Source organism: Girardinichthys multiradiatus, chromosome 23, assembly GCF_021462225.1.
Source record: "Girardinichthys multiradiatus isolate DD_20200921_A chromosome 23, DD_fGirMul_XY1, whole genome shotgun sequence".
Taxonomy (NCBI): domain Eukaryota; kingdom Metazoa; phylum Chordata; class Actinopteri; order Cyprinodontiformes; family Goodeidae; genus Girardinichthys; species Girardinichthys multiradiatus.
In genome coordinates, this window is record NC_061815.1 from 29,862,995 (window position 1) to 29,883,881 (window position 20,887).

The following is a 20,887-nucleotide window of genomic DNA, read 5'->3' on the forward strand; positions in this document are numbered from 1 at the left end:
AATTAGAGGGTTGGTGGTTCTTGACACAAATATTATTCTTGATCGACAAGAGACTGAACATCCCCCATACACACATCCTCCTTATTGTCACTTGTATATGATGGAGATATGTGCCTCATGTTTAGGTTATAAGCCTTATGAATGTGTGTGTGTCAGTGAAAGTAAATATTGCTGTAAAACAGTTGTGACAGTTACAACTTTATGTGAATATCATTCCAGTTGTAGTGACCAGTGCCATAGATCTAATAAAACGTCACAATATTGCTGTGCAAACTAAAGTCTGTCTTGATTTGCACTATGTAGATGCTGTATCAATAGAAGCTATTATCAAACTCTCTGGACAGAAGGTGAGCGTGGTAATCTTGATACCCTGTACTTATGTTTAAGACTAATTTTGGTGTAAGAAAGTGAAAGTTCTTCATTTACCATCTTGTGTTGATACTGTTGATTAATGAAGCTTAATTATCGGGCTGGCTCATAACACTTGGTTGTTTTAGTTGTTAACCCCACCCCACATTCAAATTGTTTTTGAAGCAGCATTTTAAGTAACTGGTACAAAGAATGGTTTGTAAGCACTGTAATGGTGTGTTTGATGTTGTCAGACTTACACACATTCTAGTTGCAAGTCAGAAAACCTGTGAGATTTACTAATTATTGTGGTGTAGTACGTCACATTGCCAGTCAGTTGCTTATACCTGCAACTTTTGTGTTTTACATGCATGGGAGCTATATTTGATACTACGCTCTGACTGACAACTTTCTGAGTCAGAATTCCAACTTTAGAGGTCACATTTGTTCAGTTTTTATCTAGAAAGGTGGAAAAGCTAGCTACCCATTACAAAGAGAATGTGTCAAAAGATGATAGCAGTTAGCTAACAGTTAGCTGTTTCCAACACTGGAAATGGCTAACTTTCCAGTGTTAGCCATTTCTTCTGCTTCTGCTTCACAGCTTCTTATCACTGCTAAAAGTAAAGACCTACAGCACAGGCTTTTTAATGAGTCTGACCTGAATTTGATAATCTCAAACCTGAACGTGATTATTCTTAACTGAGAAAATCCTTATTATGAATTATTATATGTTGATTATAGACTCTTTAAAACAGTTTATTTGTGAAAGCAAACCATTCGTATGCTTAGTTTTACTCAAAATATTAAAAAAAGCTTCATCTTGCACCCAATATCATATATTTTTTCGTCTCATGAGCAGAATATATAGCTACATCCCTAGTGATTACAAATGACGCTGCTTCATGTAGTCTCAGCACCAGTCAAGTCAAGTAGTACAATAGTATATCTGGCAACTTTTCTCCCCATACATTTCCATTCTGTCCAAGCCAGAAAGGTTTATTTCTTATTGAGAATCTTTGGACTGTAATTCATTGCTTTCAGCTGTATATTTGCTAATATGGTTGCTCTAATCACACGGGTGTAACAGCATAATTGGAAGTAAGTCTCAGTGGCACAGAATGAGAAAGGGAAAGATTAAAAAGGAACCTGGCTTCAAACAAAATGTAAATAACAATCCTATGACCAATCGCTACGGCAAAGAAAAGAGCTGCTTTGAACACACGGTGAGTAAACATACATTAGTGCTCGCCAAACCAACAAAACACTGAGTTCATTTAGAGTGCTGGATGCTAAAAGCTGCCACTCAGTGCAGTTCACTGCCAGGCTCAGAAAACTCAGACTTCCATGTGGTCAGAAAGTGAAGACAGCACTGGTGGGTGCCTCGAGCTGAATCCAGGCTTGTCTGCAAAGAGAGTCAGACGGCCGTTCTGTCAGGCTCAAAGGGTAAAAGACCTAATAAAACTCAAAATACCTCCTGCAGGGAATTGGTATAATATTCACTCGCAACTTGGTCTTACTATGTACTCAGTGGAGAGTGGTATTTTTATAACTTCACATGCACAGACGGCTTAAATAGGAAAGAGAAAAATAAGATATGGCACACTCTTTCCCAGGCTGCATTTTAGCACTACAAAAGTGCAAAGTAATGATCCTATTTTGAAGCTGAAATAGTCAGCCTCTTTGATTTACAAGGCTGTATATGACGTTTGTTATCATTTAGTCAGACTGAAGTTCTAGTCAACCTGTTAGTCTGGTGCCACTAGAAGTCTTTAATATCTGTAACAAAAGAGACTTAAACAAACAGAGATAACCTGATATGGCCAGCCCACAATACATCTATTAAGCTAATAGTTCACACACATCAGGTTTTGCATAGGGAAGACCAAAAGCAAGTTTCAAGATGAGCTCTGTCCTTAGATAAGTGTTTCCAGATACAGGGGTTGGACAATGAAACTGAAACACCTGTCATTTTAGTGTGGGAGGTTTCAAGGCTAAATTGGACCAGCATGGTACACAGTCTTCACTTATTGCACGAGTAAGAGCAGAGTGTGAAGGTTCAATTAGCAGGGTAAGAGCACAGTTTTGCTCAAAATATTGAAATGCACACAACATTATGGGTGACATACCAATGTTCAAAAGAGGACAAATTGTTGGTGCACGTCTTGCTGGCGCATCTGTGACCAAGACAGCAAGTCTTTATGATGTATCAAGAGCCACGGTATCCAGGGTAATGTCAGCATACCACCAAGAAGGACGAACCACATCCAACAGGATTAACTGTGGAGGCAAGAGGAAGCTGTCTGAAAGGGATGTTCGGGTGCTAACCTGGATTGTATCCAAAAAACATAAAACCACGGCTGTCCAAATCCCGGCAGAATTAAATGTGCACCTCAACTCTCCTGTTTCCACCAGAACTGTCTGTCGGGAGCTCCACAGGGTCAATATACACGGCCGGGCTGCTATAGCCAAACCTTTGGTCACTCATGCCAATGCCAAATGTCGGTTTCAATGGTGCAAGGAGCGCAAATCTTGGGCTGTGTACAATGTGAAACATGTATTGTTCTCTGATGAGTCCACCTTTACTGTTTTCCCCACATCTGGGAGAGTTACAGTGTGGAGAAGCCCCAAAGAAGCGTACCAACCAAACTGTTGCATGCCCAGAGTGAAGCATGGGGGTGGATCAGTGATTGTTTGGGCTGCCATATCATGGCATTCCCTTGGCCCAATACTTGTGCTAGATGGGCGCGTCACTGCCAAGGATTACCGAACCATTCCTGAGGACCATGTGCATCCAATGGTTCAAACATTGTATCCTGAAGGCGGTGCCATGTATCAGGATGACAATGCACCAATACACACAACAAGACTGGTGAAAGATTGGTTTGATGAACATGAAAGTGAAGTTGAAGATCTCCCATGGCCTGCACAGTCACCAGATCTAAATATTATTGAGTCACTTTGGGTTGTTTTGGAGGAGCAAGTCAGGAAACGTTTTCCTCCACCAGTATCACGTAGTGACCTGGCCACTATCCTGCAAGAAGAATGGCTTAAAATCCCTCTGACCACTGTGCAGGACTTGTATATGTCATTCCCAAGACGAATTGACGCTGTATTGGCCGCAAAAGGAGGCCCTACACCATACTAATAAATTATTGTGGTCTAAAACCAGGTGTTTCAGTTTCATTGTCCAACCCCTGTACGTTGAAGGTAGACAGATGGGTAAATATGGCAAGTTGTGAGCTTTAAGGACCCAGCAGGCCCCCAGACAACTTGCGTGGTAACATCTTGTTGACAGTCTGAGGACACACCTGCTTGTCAGGACACTCATTGTCTGGCACTGTTTTACACACAACACCTTCCCTGTTGGCTTGTAGAAGCAGAAATCTGACTCTAATCTCTGTCATAGGACAGGCATAAACACTGCTTAATGAATCAGACCTTGTATCAATGGCTCTTGTCACATTGCTGTTGGAACACTGGTACGTGACTATTTTTCCTGACACTTTATTCAATATCAGATAGAATAGTTTTATATTTCTTGATTGTCTTTTTTTAAACAAGGAATTTACCATATATTTTATGCCTGTGTTTATTTTGATAGGGTGGCCTCAATGGACGTTACAACAATGCATTAGGCAGTGCACAAGAAAAAAGAATACGTGCCAAGCTGTAACAGGTCAGACAGTTCAGGTCATGACAGGCAAACAGCAGCAACTTGTTGGGCCAGTCTGCCTCTTAACCCCTGCATTGTTTCCAATTAAAGAGACACACACATACCCAAGTGGCCAAGAACACACATACACTAACAGCTGATCAGATGAAGGTTCAAGGAAAACCCTGGCATATATGCCTTACGAAAGTATTTATAACCTCTGAACCTTCTCCACATTTTGTCTTGTTAGATGTATTCTATTGGCGGTTTTACGCATAGATCAACACAAAGTATATCATCACTGTGAAGTGTATGGAAAGGTATTCCCAGTTTTTAAAGGTTTTTTTTTTTCCATTATTGTTATTTTTACTTGCTCTATTTACTTGTATTCATCTTCCCACCCACTCTGACCGTCTTCCCACCCATGCCGAAGAAAAGCAACCCCTCAACAGGATGCTACCACCACTGTGTTTCACAGTGGGTATGCCATGTTCAAGGTGATGGATGGTGTTAGTTTTCTTTTGCAAATAGTATTTTGTATACTGGTGCAAAATTATCAACGCTCAAAAACCTCAATTTTAATTTCATCCAACCACAGTGCCTTCTTCCTTCCTTCTAACCCATATTCTGCTAACTAAAATATCAGCTTTGCTAACGCTAAACCGCTAAACAAATTAAAAGAATTAGCAGAAGCTAACACTAACTGTTAACTGCTCCGGCGACTTCATTTTCACCTTCCATAACTTGAACAATACTTTGTAACTGCAATTTCAAACTGCCTTCAGCTAGCTGCTGCTGTGTCATACAATTACATCTTTTCATGTGTATTAGTAAGCCAACAGCGTGCCTAATGGACTCTTCGAGAACTTCTGAATTTTGTTGCTGTTCTTAAAGTTGGCCAAACCTAATTTAGCAGGTGCTAAACGATTTCCAAAGCTAGCAAAAATGCTAAATGAAAAATTTGTTCCACTAACCGTTAGCAGGTTAGCAAAGCTGTACCCACCAGTGGTCTCAATGATGCTGTTTGATCACCAATGTTCTCTACAAACCTCTGAGGCCTTCACATAACAGTTAGATATATACACTGTTACACACTGCTAGATTCTATTAACTAATTAAGTGATGTCTGAAGACAATTGGATTTTAAGTAGGGATATTACAGTAAATGAGAATGAATACAAACATATGCCAAATTTGACAGATTTTTATTTTTATTTGTAAATATATACATACGGCTTTGTGTCCTTTTTTCTTCCACATAATAATCACAATTAATCAGTAGAATTTAAGCATTGTATTACTGGTGTTATAAAACGCAAATCCTTAAGTTTAGAGCCGTGAATATTCTAACTAATGCCCCTGGGCAATTTCCTGCCTTACTAAGTGATAATAATTAAAAGTTTATGCTTTTTAATTACGACTCGGCGTTTATTGCTCAGGGTTACATCATTTTCCAAAATTATTAAGTGAAAAGGGGAATGTGGCCACATTTGTCATCCTAACTGGAAAAACATCCTTCGTGAAGGTGAATTAACCCCATATGACCTCACTGTCTGACTACTCGACATTCCTTCAATGAACCCGCTTCAAAGCTTGACTCTGCGGTCTGTTTCTAAAGTACACATTCAGTGAGTTAACTAGGCGTTAACACTTTCTGCTCCGCGGTTCAGGCGGGGCGTATTGAATCTTCTATCTATCTGCTTGTTTCTGCGTTTTGTATTTGGAGGGTAGGAGGAGCCGCTTTTCCTGCGATTGTCTGCCGCCCTCCCCACCTCCCCTCTTGCTCTCTTTCCCTCTCTCGCTTTCTAAAGTTGAATATTCCGCTTTGCCTGGGAGCTGTCGCCAGCGGAGCGGCGCAGCTGACTTGCTCTGAGTCTGGCCGACAGACGGAACGCTCCGTGGGCCGGCGTTTTGGAGTTTTTTTTTACGCGGAGTCCCCAGCAGAACGAAAGGAGTCATTCCCAGTATCCAGTCTAGCGTTTACATCCATTCCTATATTTTTCCCACTCTAAATCATTTCGGGATACTTCCAAGATGTCACAGGAACAGAGCGTCGGGCAAGTAAAGCTGGTAGGTGTCTGAGACCCCTCCCCTCGTCCCTCGGAGGTGTCAGACTCTGTCTTGGTGTGAAAGTGGGGCTCAGCTCTGTGGATGCGCTCACACACACGCAGGCGGAAAGGCGCCCGGGAATAGAAACAGGAGCTGGTGGTTATTTTTTCCCCACTGTCAGCGGGGATTTTTCTTTAACTTGACGCGTCTGGCTTTATGCTTTTCTCGTGAGTGGACCCCAGTCGAAAGCGTATGATCATGTTTGAGGTAGGCTGCTGGTAATTACTGATGAAACTTCGAAGATTGGTTGTTTTCTCACTGATTTCACAAAATCAACAAAAAGGATAGCAGTTCAATAGAGCTGTTTGCTGATATTGGAATAGTTGACTTGTCGGATCCCACTCGTTTTGATGATGAGACAGCGATAAAAAAAAAAATAAAAAAAAAGACGCGTAAAAGGCGGTCAGTATCCAGTGAACTATCGACAGCTGGTCTTGCTGGTCTTGTTGTCTATGTTGGTTTTTTTGTGAACCCTGATGCTCCGATTTGAATGACTTTGCTGATCTTGTGCAGCTTTCAAATATGTTGCGCAGCTTTGGAAGTCCTTGTGGTGTAAGCTGTGGAACGGCTACAGAAACACACACATCGATTCTATGCAGTTTTTCGTTTATGTTTAAATTATATTTACATCAGCAATGTTGACAATTGTGATAAGAAGCGAGCTTTTACAGTAACATACTATGTTGCTGTACTACTATCGGTGTTTAATCTATGATGTAATACAATATCTTTTTAACATCCCTCACAGCATTTTGTAATTTCTGGTAAATAAATTAATGTGGTTGGATTTTGTTACATTACAACCACAAACTTCAGTGCATTTTATCTACATTTTATGTCGTAGACCATCACAAAGTAGTGTATGACTGTGAAGTGGAAACAAATAAAATTCTGAAAATTGTGGCATGTATTTGTCTCCTGAACTTTGTAAGAACGTCCTTTCACTGCAAATACAGCTGCAAGTCTTTCTCAAAGCCAACTTTGTACATCTAGAGTAGAGACTGACAGTTTTGCTCATTTTTTGTGGAAACTATCTAAAGCTGAATCAGACTGGATAGGGGGTGTCTGAGAACAGCACTTTATAAGTTTGGTACAGATTCTCAGTTGGATTTAGACCTGGACTTTGACTAGGCCATTCTAACACATGCTTTGACCTAAGCCATTCTATTGTTGCTCTGGCTGTACATTTGGAGTCATTGTGCTGTGGGAAGGTGAACCTCCGCCCATCTTTCTGAAGCCTCTAACATGTTTTCTTCCAGAAGTACCTTGTATTTTGTTGCACCCATCTTCCTATAAACACTGATCAGCTTCTACTGCTGAAGAAAAGCAACCCAGAGCATGATGCCCGCCACCATTTTATTACAATGTACATGGTATGCTAAGGGTGATGTGAAGTGTAAATTTTTTGCCACACATAGTGTTTTATGGTTCAGTTTTCCTCTGATCTGAGTGAAGCACCTTCTTTTACATGTTTGCTGTGTGCCCTACATGTCAAACCACAAGAGGACTTCCTAAGGCTTCTATAAAGGTCAAGCTTGCAGAATGTACAACTGATAGTGATCCTATCTACTGATTCTGCCACCTGAGCTGTGGGTCCCTGTGGCTCCTCCAGAGTTACCATTAGCGTATGCACACCTCACCTGCAAACCATGTATCCTTTTTCTTCCACACCACAATTCTATACTAGTTTGTGCTGGTCTATCACATCAAATACCAACAAAACACGTTGAAGTCTGTGTTTCTACTGTAACAAGTCGTTAACAATGTTTCTAGAGTTAAAAATACCTCTGCAATGCCTTTTCTGCAACAGTGAAGTGAGCTATACTTCCCCAAAATTAATGCTTTGTCAAATTGTGATGTAATGCGCAAAGTTGTCAGAGAGGTGTTGAGGTGTCACCTGTAATTTATCTGTGCCTCGTGCTGAATGCCAAACATTAAACTCTGCTGAGCTCTGCCAATCCTGCTGAGCTCAGCTGATTGTTGTTCAGGCTGCTTTGAGTCCCTGTGTGCGCTGCGCTGCACGGAGGAAAGCATTAACCTCTGATGTTTTTAGATAAATGTTGGCCTCGTAAAATGTCTAGCTTTTTGTTAGCAATCACCTTTATCCGAATCAATAGCTCATCCAATTTCTAGATTCGTACCCCCTACCTCTTTTTCCCACTGTATCGGTGCCAGCTGTTTGAGCACAATGTACTAAAGATGGACTAGGGTACAGACCCAATCATACCACTGCATGTTTTGACTCTACACTGTAATAGAAATTCACCAATCGGTCGGCCAGAGATTGGCTTGACCCTCTCTGCTCGGCTTTAAAACTACTTCCTCTGTCAAAGAACCTTTTTATGTGTTATAGTCCTTAAAACAAAGAATTGGATTTAGTCTAAACTGGAATCAGTTTGTCAGATATTGTAAAATGGGAATCATTATCGGCTAAGAAAACCATTATCAGTGCATGTCTACACTATAGTAGTTTAAGTACTTTCCTGACTTCTGTTTTTTTTGAGAACTGGCAGTGTACTATCTCATACTATTAAACAACATGGCTCATAAGGCTGATTACACATCAGCACACTCACAAATGCTCCCATCTCAAAGAGACAAGAGCAGAATCAATGCTCCAGGCTGCTGCTTAAACCTTCAAATGCCATACATTCGCTTTGCTGACCGTCTTTCTAGCTATAGGCTTGTTTCCTGTAGACCCCTTCCGCTCCTCCTCCCTCCTGTCTCATTCTATCCATCTCTCTGTTTACCCTGAGGAAAAGTGGGTGTTGTTTCCTGCCAGTGCCCCAAGATATAGTCACAGTGTTCTCTTTAGAATTGCAGTAGTTTTAAAATCAGCCTATTTGGTTTCTCCTGCTGCACATAAATATTTGTCTATTCACTCAGAATAAAAAGGATTAAGTAAAGCTTTGACCTACAGATTTGATTTGATTGCGATTTCTCTTTAAGATCTAGATCTAGATACTGTTATTAAGATAAAAGAAAAGAATTCATATTGCATGTATTGTAAAACCTTGACGTGTTAGCATCTCATATTAAGGATTATCATGATTTATGGGGTTGGATTACTGAAGCAGCACTCTGTGTGTACTTCCTACATAAAGTAGAGCCTTAGCGTATTGTTAAGGTTTCCAATAGTCTGCCATCAATTTCAAATCCAACATCTCTGATGACAAAAGTTGGAACCTCAAAAGTATAAAACAGAGTAACTTCACTGTAATAAGTTCAGCCTTCCTGTTATCTGCTGAGAGTCCTCCTCTCCTCTGCTTTCTCTTGGCTCAATTAATCCACATACCTGTCTCAACATGTGGTAGAAAATATGATTTCCTTTTAACCGTCCTTTTTAATCTCTTTTTTTTTTAATCTCTTTTTGCTTTATTTGTGAACATCCCACTGATACAGAAAATATATAACTTTGGGTCTTCTTCTTTTAGTAACAGCACCCACATTTAAAGTGTTGCTGTTAGCGTTGTCTGGTAGCTCTCACATGTTGTGCGTTCGCTGATTGAAAAACTATCAGTTTTTTTAAGGAGAGGACAGTCGATGACTGGTCACAGTCAATCAAGCTAAAAATAGGTCGATTCCGTTCCCCAATGGATGTCTCGGTGCATTTCTGCAACAAAGGATAACAAAATAATGAGATAGTGAAAAGTCAGATTCAAAGCAGTTCGTCCTTACTCCTGACAGTGTTGGCTGTCAAAAATATCTCTGATTTCCCTCTTTGTTGTGTTAAATAATTTATGACATGTATCTTAGTTTGGCATTCTGTCTTCAAGTTTCTGTCAGATCATAAATCAAGTTGTCTTTCTCACACATAATCACATCCTCAAATGTCCTTGAACACTAAATCTGAAGTAAAATTCTGTCTTCTATATTAATTAATTCAAGTTATGCCACCTTTTCTTTGACAGGACCTTTTCATCTAATTCCAGATGACATTAAAACGTTCTCCTTCTGAAAGTCTTCCCTTTACATTGATGAAACTTTCATGTGGCCGTCCTGTCAGCTGCCAGTAATATCATTACAAGAACATAATATCCAAACATCATGACAGGAGCAACTGGGACCCAAATACAGTTTATCTGTATGTGGGTGGTCAGTTTTATGCAGTCAAGGCACATACCAGTAGAAGTTATGCATTGGAACCCCTGGAGTTTTAAAATCCTTGCCCTCTGCTCCATGTCTTACCATTTGTGACATTGTTCCAGCTTTGTGCAACCAATCTAGAAAACAGAAATTCCTCTAATGCTTCTCAGCAGTTCCAATAAATCATCTGTCAGCTGGGACAGTTCTGTTAGTAGACTTTGGGCCCTTGAGGGTTTTTTGACTTCAGTGATGTTCTTTATGCATGTATGGATGGAATACAGAACTAGAAAAATTGATTTTAAAACAAAATCAGTCGTGGTGGTTGTTGCTTTTAAAGTTCTGTGACAAAACGCAGTCTTTAGGTTATAGTAACTTGAATATTTTCTGTCTGTTTTATGTTAGCAGTAAAGCCCTGGAGGATTTTTTTTAATAATAAATAAACAACTAGATGATATTTAGAGTACAAGCAATGTCAGGCTGCTGTGTGAGAAAGCGGTGGCTGTAAAACAGGGTGTTACTGTTATTTAAAACAAAGTGATTAAGGAGTTGACAAGCCAGCGCCTTATGATAGTAGTAACACAGTTAGTGCAAATAGCCCTGCAAAAACAGCTGTCTCCATGTGAATTCTCTGGAAGAAAATCATTACCTTATCTTTGACACTTCTAAAAGACTGCCAACGTTTGTGGGTTTCAATCTTGCTGGTGAACGGTTCTAAATGGTAAATGGACTGAATTTTATATAGCGCCTTTCCAGTCATACAGACCGCTCAAAACTGGAGCCACTTTCACCCAATCGCACTCACTAACACTCACACATTCATACACCAATACACAGATCAGTAGGCAACTTGAGGTTAAGTGCCTTGCCCAGGGGCACATCAACATACAGCAGGAGGAAGCTGGAATTGAACCCACAAACCTTCCGATTGCAAGACGACTACTCTTCCTACTGAGCCACTGACTGATCAAGCCCATAATTGTCTGATTTGATGACCAGCTGATTACCCGATGCACCATTAAGTGATGGCTTGAGTGTGCAGAACTAAGAATTATCACATACTGATTGTTCCTTAGTGTGCCATTTATTGTACTGATGCACATACCTTAGCAAAGGAACAGCCCTTTATAAATCAAGCAACAACTGCAGTGATCAGCAAGAAGCGTTTGCATTAAATAGAAAGTGTCAACCCAGCCTTCAAAGTTGTGTCTTATTTCTTGCAACAAAAGTAAAGCAATAAGTTTTAATCTAGTTTTACACTGCAGGTGATTACTTTATACTGTTCAAATATCGATTAAAAAGGCCAAATATGTTTCTGAAAGAAAATAATCCAAACTGTTTATCAAGGAGAAGTTGCAGACATTATGGAGGAAAGCTGGCTGTAATGAGTTATGACAAATAAAACGACTGAATGAAACATGAAGTTTGCCAAGTCAGACAGCAAGATTATTCATTAGAGGACAATGTTTCAATCTGAATCGTTGATCAAGGGAATAGCCGTGGGAGTCGAAGCATACGCAGCATAGACGGATATATGATGTGGCAGACACCCTCGTAGTTTTGTGTCCACACTGTTTTGATATTTTCATTGTACTCACTGCTGTACAAATTCCTAACAAGAAAGACATTTCTGGACCACCTGACACATAGGAGGTTTACTGCATGCAGATCTGAAGAAAGTTGTGAAGCATTACACCAAACGACTCAGTGTTTTATAAACCTGTCATTTGAGTCTTTCTTAATATGGTTGGCATAAAACTTTTTTTGGACAATGGGAAGATTTCTTTTTATTTTCTAGTTAAAAGTTTCAAAAAGTAAATGGGGCTCTTATAACACTCCATTTAGAATGTTTTATAGCCTGAAGTTTGTTAAAACCAGTTTCCTTCATTTTTTCTCAGATAGATTTTTATCCATTTTAGCTGCAACATATTTCTAATTCTCTGACTTTCTTTGGTTCTTCTGCATGCACTGCTCTGTTAAATATATCCACAGATGACATCTTCCATGGTTACGTTGCAAAACTTTTATGTACCTGTCTTGTTCTCTAAAGATTTCTATCTATCTTCATTGCAGTTCAGATTTTAAATGTTGCTTAAATTACAACTTTTTTTTCTCCTCAGAATTTTACAGCAATTCTGCAGGAAAAGATCTCCCAAATGACAAATGAATGAACATTGGATAATGATGGTTATTTCTGATATAGTGATGCTGCGAAGTAGAGCCTTACAGAAGTTCTTTATGACAATCCTGCAAGTATATCTCTTCAAAAGCTTTCCCTATTTGTTGAGATGTACTTTATTTTTATCAACAAAACAACGGATTATATTAACTTTTGAATGGTTGAAATGGTTTCCCGAAGACCAATACTTAATTTTGAAGATTGAGATCCAAGACAAAAATGTATTTTAGCTCAAATTGATCAGGATAGCCAAAGTTTTCCTCAAGTCCTTGATTGTTTCTTCTTGGAAATGAATGAATCCTGTTATTATAATAAAAATTTTTATTTATATTTTTATTAGGTTTTTAGGCACAGGAGAAATGTCTCTCTGCATCCACAGTAAACCCTGTGGAGTAAGCCTTGAGCTTTACCACAAATATAACCTGAAGGAGGCAGAGATTTTGAAACAAAAAGTTGTTTTTATTCACTACACTTGAATTGGGAACCACTTTGTAAAGGCCTAAAGTTTTTAGGCCTTTATCAACCGGCTTTGTTTTTCAGTGTTTGTCCCCTGTTCTCATCTTATATTCTTGTTTTGTAAACCATGACAAAATGTGCTTATGAGGGCTACATCATAGACTTAAACTGTTTTCCATTTATTTTTTTGCAATATTTAACTGGTCACAGCTCCCATTTGAATGTTGTCCACATAGTTATCAACATCTAATTGACTTCCCTTAGCCTCCCTATCGATCCGACCTCCAGTCGTTTCTCCCTCTGGATCCTTAGTTGAATGTTTTGCTGATGAATAGACCAAAAATTGAGCTTACAAGGTTTTAACTGGTTCCTTGTCAACAATAGGAAAACGGCAGAACCAAAACTGATTTATGGCCCTTGTTAGGAGTGAACATGCAGTCTTAGAAATGGATTGTATAATACAACCCAAAGTGTTCCTGTAAATAATGTGCTACTGGAGCACAGGCCCATCATTACTCAAATCACATCTTCTATCAATATTGTAGAAAATAACGTCATTTTTATTTTAAAGGGAAACACTCTCAAATGGATTATGAACAGGGATACATATTTAGACATAAAGTCAAATCTTTTTTATGTGCTAATACTAACAGTAACATTCTCCAGGTTACTGTAACTCCCACACTTTTATGTCTTTCATTTTTCTCACCTTCTCTCTTGTTTTTCAGCTCATCCAGCTCCTTTTGTCTCCTCTTCATCCTGCTTCCTTTTCTTTAAAGCACCCAAAACACAAACACACCCTTATTCCTATATGCTGCTTCATTATGTTACATTATTGTTTTCAGTGTGAGTTACACAATAGTGACCTTAACATAATTACAACCTCTCTCTCCATCTTCTCACCTTGTCTCTCTTTTTCTCTTGACTCTATTCAGCTCTCCTCTCTCTCATTCTCCAAATTCATCTCTCTCTGTTCTGCCAACCAAGAAGAAAACCAAGCAGAGATTTATAGTCTAATCTTTGTTGTAAATTCAAGCACCTGGGGCAAGTTGGGACAGCAAATGTATACAATCAGGCTCACTACCCATCAATATCATCTCTAAGCCTTGGGCAGAGAGTAGTCACAGACATTGCTTCCATGATATTTAATAGAAAACGGTGCTAATTAAAGCTTCTTATTAAAGTGAGCAACAGCAAGTATGACCACCTCTTGTCAGAACTGGTCATCCCAGCAGATTTACTGCATAGTCATTTCTGAGAAAACTGCAAAACAAACGCAATCTCATGCTCTACAAATCGTGCGTATCATCTTCAATCTTGATAACAGTACATTAGAGAAAAGCTGAACAAGTATTTTTGATTAAGTATCTTTCTTCTAAAGGTAATATGGGTCCACACGTTGGGTTGGAAAAGCTGCATCTGCATAAACCACCAAACCTATAGATGATTTGCCATATTTAGCAAAAAGCAAACACCTTATCAGCACAGACACCTCAGACTATTTGTCAACCATGATGGTGGTGGAGGGCTGATGATATGGGTTCGTTTCCAGCCACTTCTCTATAAAGTGCTCTAGCATCAAATGTGAGACCAGCTGTCATAGAAATATAGTCAATAGATCAATGATGAGATGCGCATCAGCAAAACACCAGAATGGCCCAGTCAAAGTCCAGACCTTTGCCTTATTACAATGCTGTGGTAGGAAAGCTGTGGCTAAATGGATAAATCAGGAGCCACCAACCCCAATGGACAGTGGCAATGTTTAAAAGGGTGGGCTGTTTCCCAAAAACATGTGAGGGAATAAAAGATAAAGTGAAACAGAAAACAGCTACCTCAGGTTTTTGCTGCTGAATGCAGTTCTTCAACTTTTGAATCATGGGGCTGCACTTGATTTTTTACATGACTGTAAAGACATTACGGGACACGTTTTTCATGACTGCACCAGAGAAAGGCCATAAAGTGGAAACAGTTCTCTCAGCTTCAGTCCGCCAGGGATCAGGCTTTTTTTCTTACATTCTGCTGCCAGGCCCAGACGCCTCTCTGTTGGTTGTCATGCTCCACACCTCCTTCCTCTAAAAAGCAGGAGCTTGTGAAATGTGACGTTCTGCCCAGGAAGAGTTGTGTGACCTGTGGGTAGGCAGACATTATGTCTTATGAAAAAGCATGTGTTGTGGAGTGTTTTTAGTTCCACAGAGGTGTTTCAACTCATAATGGATTCAGAAGGTTATTACATTTGCATAACTTTAAATGAGCATGAAATTTCTTTTTTTGCTTTATGCATTATTGCATTACCAGAGTGCTTTCATAAAGGTTTCCAAGCACAAGAAAAAGCTGTAGCACTAAGTGTTGCACCTAATTTCTTGCCTGTGTAGTAGTGTTGAGCTTCTTGCTTTAATAAACTCTGTGGTCGCCAGCACAGGGCCAAAGGCAGGTCTGACAAAAATAGACAGACTGAGCATAGAAATGCACACAGAGAAAAGCCTGGATTTATAGAGACAGATTAGGAAGGTAGGCATAAACAGGAGGTGTGAAAAGGGATTTTTTTTTAGGATCAGTCAGATCTATATGATTCTAGAGAGGGTTAAATGTTCCTGTACATTCAGTAGATTGGAGAACAAAGCTGATAGGGTGAGCTGAGAAGAAAAGGGAAAAAATATTACTCATGTCTTTAGAAAGAAATGGTTTAATCAGGATGTAGACTCATTTGCCCAGCAGGAATTTGGAGGTAAAAAATGTTCTGTGTGTCATTTGAAATTTCTAATATTCTCATAAGATCTTCTTCTGTGCTGCTTTATTATTCCCTGGAGGAGGTTATATTTTATTTCTGTCAGCTACCTAAAATACGATGTTCTTAGACTAAGTTTCACTTCTTCATAGAGGTGCATCATAAATTTGAGCAGATCTGCTGAACCTGCCTGTTGGGAATAAATCTAGTTCACTTTGACTGGACTTCAGTGAGTTTATTTGTTTTTTTAAGTGTTCAAATTAGCTCAGGTCAGTACTGGTGAAGCAGTAGGCATTGTTGACCTTCACTATTATACTCTGGTTTTGCACAGCCCCGGGGAATAGCTATTTTTAAAATGGCGGCAAGCTATTGTTAAACTAACTACCTATTGATTTGTGTTGACCTCGGTTGCGGGGCCACACCGACAATAATAAATATTTGTGTTTTCTTTTTTTTCCCACATTTTCCAGAAGATTTTAGAGGCTTTATGCCTAACAAAATCCTGTTTTTATATTGATTTTCACTTACTTTTGGAAATTATTTTATGTACAATTTCTATGCTGTGCTCATAATAAATGTTTACCTCATTAATGGGTGTCACTTTTACACAATGTATACAGCATATTTCACTTTACCAACTACAGTGTTTTGCAGCAATATTCATTTTCTTTGAACGTTTACTATTTTGCTGTGTTACAACCAAAAATTTCAGTGTATTTTATTTGGTCTTTATGTGATAGACCAACACATAATAACACATAATAATACATAATTGTGAAGTCGACAAATATTCATAACTATCTTTTAGTCTATCAAATAAAATCCCAACAAAGACATTCAACTCCGAGGTTTAAACATGAGAAAAATGTGAAAAGAGGTATGGGCACTTTTTTGGCTGCTTGCCTAAAAAGTAATAATTTTAGCTCTTTTTGGAACACACTTTTCATATGTTGTCTGAACAAACCCGGACTTTTAAAAACAGTTACCTCATTTATTTTGTGTTGGTACTGCTGTAAGTGCAGCTGACTTTAGGTAATTGAAAAAACATTTATGGGGCCTTTTTAGCTTTGAAGCTTTCTTGACTTGAGTGGAACCATGTGTTACACAGCTGTACATTATCTGGTCAGAACAGAGTACCTGTACTTTTATGGGTCCAGACACCATAAGTGTAGTTGGAGTTGTTGATTTGAACAACATTTAATGTTGGCCTCTAAAATCTTAACCAAAATCAAAGGAATTGAGCCTGGAGTCATTCTTCATCTTGATTGATCTACGATTCCCAATCATTTCCCTCCTGATGGCTGACTGCTATATCAGTGTTCCTATCTGCAATGTACCTGCAGCCTGACGAAAATATTAAAAAGTTGTTTTCTCCTGTAAGCAGCTCTCCTCTCTTTGTTGCCTTCTGAGAGCCCTTAGAACTACTTTGTAAGATTATTGTATGATAATGGGTTTGAATAATGAGAAAAATACATAAACTTTGGCTTGCAGGGAGATTAATTGCCTTATTACCTTTTTGTTTTTTTTATGGCTTTGTAAAGAATCACCTCATCTCATGTAGAAATGCTTTTTGCTGCTTAAGTGAAGAGGTACGGCTTTACTGTTAAATGCTGCACATCATTACAGCATCATGTTTGCTGCAGATGCTACCAGCTAGCTCACATTCAGATCTGTCACATAATTGTTTCACTGTGACCTATAGCATGTTGTGTATTAGCATCCTACTAAACATGGGGTGAAGAAAAGAGCTCTGTCTATTAAATAGCCGTTTGAGCTTATTGGTTTTTGTCTGAATCCTTGAATCCACAGTTTGCTTCACCACAGACAAGATTTCCCATACTAAGAAAGAACAAACAATATTTTCTCACTGATAAATAAAGCTAATCGAGCAAATAGAGCCACAAGCTGCTGACATTTCCGCACATGGAGCCAATCGAACAGCAGCCAAAGAAAACAATGGCCATAACCGTCCCCCGTTGAAGGAAATGCCAAACATTACAGCGCTGTATAAATAGGAAGGCTATGACTTTGTAGAGCGAGATAGAGGACAGGAACCCCATCCCTGGGGACGTACTGAAAGTCTCCCACCTTTTCTTCCCACTCCACTCTCTCAAACGTGGTCTATATTTCCTAGCTGATTTCTCTTGACCTCCTTTTGTTTTTGCTTTACTTCCGTATTTTTAATATCTCCTTTTTTACCTACTGAACAGCTGACCACAGTGAATAACTGAACAGCCTAGAGACACCATAAGAACTCCTCCTGATTTTTTTATGTTACCATCTACTAAAGCTGACTGGCAAAATGTTTTTTTTTTATCATAAATGGATGCAGATTTTCACCTGAAATTAAAACTGCATTTTAAGTAAGAAGGGCGGTGTTGGATAAGTTTTAGTTAAGAAGCATTGTGTCAGTGGTGGCAGGCTTTCTAGATATTTCCCCTTACTTGTGGATAAATGCAGTCTGTGGAGGGTTCTACACAATGTGCAGTTTGAGACGTTTTGCACCAAGGGCACCCAAAGCTTAATAAGGTAATTCATCTAGGATTTAAAATAATAAATCATCGATTTATTATCTCATTTCGCAGTATTTTTCCTGTCTCGGTCTCTTATGAAAAGGAAGGGTGAGGGAAAGTCATCCCCAAAATAAGGTTAGCTTCTCTTTCCATATGCATTATGGTTGTGGGTGATTCCGTCGCAAAATCTGTTCTCTTTTGTATATGCTGTCTAATTTTGCTTCCCTCAGATGGGAGGCTGCATAGGTTGAGAGCCTGAACCCCAGTGCCTGATGTAGAGAGACTTAGGAAACAGTGTGTGCATGAGGTAGGCCAAACACACAAACGTTTCCCCGAAAAAACTATTTGTACTCAGTTCTTTGTCTCAGTCTTAATCACACATGTTTCTAGACTGTATGCTTTGTGAGTCCATTGCAATTTTAATCTTGCAAAATGGTTCCATGAAAGAGAAAATATCATTAAACCCTGTGATATTCAGTTGGGGGTTAGAGCTACCAAAATGAGGTGTTCTTTATAAGGAATAGGCCTAAGTCTTGTCCATCATCCTTAACCCCAACTCAGACATTGTTATTCCAAAATTCAGCTTGAACACCCATTTGTCCATTGTACCAATTTATCCTTGGTGGGTCATGGGGGGACTGGTGCTTATTTAATTGGGTCAGAGAAGGGGTACAGTTTGGATAGGTTATTAATCAATCACAGAGCATAAAAAACAGGGCAAATAACTAAGTGCACCCACACACTCACTCCAAAGGGCAATTTAGAGTGATCAGTTACCTAACATTTATACACTGCTCAAAAAAATAAAGGGAACACTCAAATAACACATTCTAGATCTGAATAAATGAACTATTCTCATTGAATACTTTGTTCTGTACAGTTGAATGCACTGACAACAGGCCGTGCGGCCCTCCAAACAAATGCCACCCCACGCCATTACTGACCCACTGCCAAACCGGTCATGCTGAAGGATGTTGCAGGCACCAGATCGCTCTCCACGGTGTCTCCAGACTCTGTCACGTCTGTCACATGTGCTCAGTGTGAACCTGCTTTCATCTGTGAAGAGCACAGGGCACCAGTGGCGAATTTGCCAATCCTGGTGTTCTCTGGCAAATGCCAAGCGTCCTGCATGGTGTTGGGCTGTGAGCACAACCTCCATTTATGGACGTCGGGCCCTCATACCATCCTCATGGAGTCGGTTTCTAACCGTTTGTGCAGACACATGCACATTTGTGGCCTGCTGGAGGTCATTTTGCAGGGCTCTGGCGGTGCTCCTCCTGTTCCTCCTTGCACAAAGGCGGAGGTAGCAGTCCTGCTGCTGGGTTGTTGCCCTTCTACGGCCTCCTCCACGTCTCCTGGTGTACTGGCCTGTCTCCTGGTAGCTCCTCCAGGCTCTGGACACTAAGCCGACAGACACAGCAAACCTTCTTGCCACAGCTCACATTGATGTACCATCCTGGATGAGCTGCACTACCTGAGCCACTTGTGTGGGTTGTAGAGTCCGTCTCATGCTACCACGAGTGTGAAAGCACCACCAACATTCAAAAGTGACCAAAACATCAGCCAGAAAGCATAGGTACTGAGAAGTGGTCTGTGGTCCCCACCTGCAGAACCACTCCTTTATTGAGTGTGTCTTGCTAATCGCCAAAGATTTCCCCCTGTTGTCTATTTCATTTGAACAACAACATGTGAAATTGATTGTCAATCAGTGTTGCTTCCTAACTGGACAGTTTGATTTCACTGAAGTTTGATTTACTTGGAGTTATATTGTGTTGTTTAAGTGTTCCCTTTATTTTTTTGAGTAGTGTATTCTTGGAGTACCTGAAAGAACCCTCACATGCACAGGGACAACATGAAAGATTCCCAGGCCAGGATTCAAACCCAGTACTTTATTGGTGCAAGTCAATGGTCCTAACAACTGCGCAATCGTGCAGCAGTTGTTAAAGTGGCTGGTTCATTAGTGGTGAGCCTTTCAGGAATTTCTTGTCAGTCTTAAAACAGCAAGTTCTTGTCTTATGGCAGTTGGTAAATTTCTCATACTGCAGGTGTACAGGAGCTCAAAATGGAATTTCCCTCTAAAAGGCCCCTTGTTAGTAAGCTGAGTGTACTGTTTATGCATTGTGTAGATTGCTTTCTCACACAACTTGGAGTACATTTGCATATTTATAGAAATTTCCAGTTAAAGGTATACCATTAACTTGGCACCATGCTGTTATGCATAGTTATGGAACATATTTCAAGGATTGAGAAATGAAGCTAAATTGGTGTCAAGTATCAGTAAATAAGTTTGGTTATCAGAGAGCAAATACATTTCCTAGGATCTGCTGGATGGACTTTTTTAGTTTTTTATTCTATCTAATTTTTAGCTTTATGAGGGTATGTAGGGAATTGTTTGGTCCACAGTATTAGTGGTTGTAGTATTAGTCAAAGGAAATTTTGACTTTTGCACAACAGTCAAGGTACACTTGCTTAGAAAATGTGATTGATGTCAGAAGGAAAAGTAAGTCAATGTGAGAAAAGAAGCCCAAGATCTGTTACTTAGTGATAGTCCCTTTCCTTGGGTAAAATATGTAACCCTTATCAGAAGAATCAGAAAGAGCTGAATGACTGCATGGATGAATAAAACAGGTTCAACTGCATTAGAGATGCAGATGTATCAGTAACTAGTGGCTGGTTCTCAAACTCTTTTTTTTGGTAAATAATTGACCCACTGATAACATTTTTTGATGTTTATTGTGATTTCTCTTTAGAAACTATATGAAATATAAGAACACATTAAAATATGTTTTTATAGACTTTCAGCAACCAATGCATTTTGAAAG

The 20,887-nt window shown here is 39.5% G+C and overlaps 1 protein-coding gene across 4 annotated transcripts in view; it reads left to right on the forward strand.

Moving 5' to 3' along the window:
- Positions 1–20,887, forward strand: part of mid2 (midline 2) — a 210,265-nt gene that overhangs the window by 82,071 nt on the left and 107,307 nt on the right. The window contains exon 1 of one of the 4 annotated variants that reach the window (XM_047353897.1): positions 5,218–6,316. The exons of 1 other annotated variant lie outside the window; for it this stretch is intronic. The gene's annotated coding sequence lies outside the window, so the exon portion shown is untranslated. Of the gene's footprint in view, positions 1–5,217; positions 6,317–20,887 lie in introns of those variants that run through there. 2 more of the 4 variants (XM_047353896.1, XM_047353899.1) reach the window with 2 other exon arrangements.